This window comes from Periophthalmus magnuspinnatus, chromosome 22, assembly GCF_009829125.3.
Source record: "Periophthalmus magnuspinnatus isolate fPerMag1 chromosome 22, fPerMag1.2.pri, whole genome shotgun sequence".
NCBI classification, from domain to species: domain Eukaryota; kingdom Metazoa; phylum Chordata; class Actinopteri; order Gobiiformes; family Gobiidae; genus Periophthalmus; species Periophthalmus magnuspinnatus.
Genome location: NC_047147.1, coordinates 27,580,352 through 27,581,825, shown reverse-complemented (window position 1 = coordinate 27,581,825; position 1,474 = coordinate 27,580,352). Strand labels below are relative to the sequence as shown.

The 1,474-nt window shown below is 40.1% G+C and overlaps 1 non-coding gene across 1 annotated transcript; it reads left to right on the top strand.

Moving 5' to 3' along the window:
- Nucleotides 1-966: 966 nt before the first annotated feature.
- trnan-guu (transfer RNA asparagine (anticodon GUU)) lies at nucleotides 967-1,040 on the top strand. The gene has a single exon. It is a non-coding gene; the product is annotated as a tRNA-Asn (tRNA).
- The last annotated feature ends 434 nt before the right edge of the window (nucleotides 1,041-1,474 follow it).

The following is a 1,474-nucleotide window of genomic DNA, read 5'->3' as shown; positions in this document are numbered from 1 at the left end:
GAAACAATGTCACAGAGAATGTGACGTAAAAGCTAAAAACGGTCCTTTTTTTTTTTTGGTGGCGACCTCTTTTTTTTGGCCAGGCCTGGAACATTTTAGTCACGGCAAAAACATGGACCGGACGGACACTAATCAGAAACATTACATAAATATATTACTACCTGCTGCTGCTACTACTAGACCTCTCAAAATATAAAGTAAAAATGGTACAGTATTGGTAAAATATTAGTGGAAGTTCTTCTGGAAGAACCTCTGAGGTGAAACGAGACGATATCGCGGCAACACTGATGATGACAAGAGGAAAAACAAAAAAAATCTACCGTAAACATCAGTCTATAAGCCATGACTTTTCCCCCACGGCTTTGAACCCTGCGGCCTATACAACAGCGCGGCTTATTTATAGAATTTTACTGGATAACGGCCACCGGGGGGCGCTCTCTGGCTGTAAACGCAAAAGTGACACAGACAGAATTCACTAGTTTTGATTTTGAATGGTCATTTTGCTCATCACGCCCTCATCATGGAAAACACACGAAGAAATGGATATGATGCAGTTTTTAAGATAAAGAAGGAAATAGATCCACTGCACGTGAGCTCGGCATCAATGAATCCAACTCGGTCGATGTAAAAAGACGACAAAAGGAAATAAAAGCAGAGGCCCGTGTTGGTGCAGCTTTATTTTCTAAACCTGCAGGTGTGTTCATCCCGTGTTGATGTCGTGTTGGTGCTAATTTTCAGGCACAGTTTTTATAAAGGCGTGTCCGTGTAGCGTCTTTCTGTGTAAATATCTCACGTTACAATATGAAAACCTGCGTCTTATATTCAGGTGCGGTTTATATATGGACAAAATAGATTTTCTTTTCAACTTTAGCAAGTCTTATTTAAAGTGTGAAGAGTCAAAACTACGTTAAATGCACCGTCTGAATCATCCACTGTCGAGTTTGTCCACCTCAGACTCACAGGCAGGTCTCTGTGGCGCAATCGGTTAGCGCGTTCGGCTGTTAACCGAAAGGTTGGTGGTTCGAGCCCACCCAGGGACGAGATGTGTTTAAAAGCTTCTATTTTCATATAACCTTTATTTTTCATAATCTATATTTGGTAAAGATTATGTTTGATTATGTTTATATTTATTGATTTTATACCAATTTTTTATACACTCTTGGCATCCAGTGTGGGCAGCAACATAAGAATTTAACTGCACAGGGAAACGTGCTTCTTTACTGTACGTATGACAATAAAACTTTGAATCTTGAATTACAGGCATTTCTGTTGTTTAAAAATCCTCACCCCTGAAACATGTTCTGACCCGTGTGGACCAAACGTATGAAAGACGACACAAACCTTAAGTAGTTAGTTTTATTTTACTCTAAAACGCCAAAAAACCCTCCCGTGCCCAAAGCGAAGTCACAATAGAAAGGTGGAGCTGATGAGCCAAACAGAACAAAAGAACGTGGCACATAATAGAGAGAGAAAG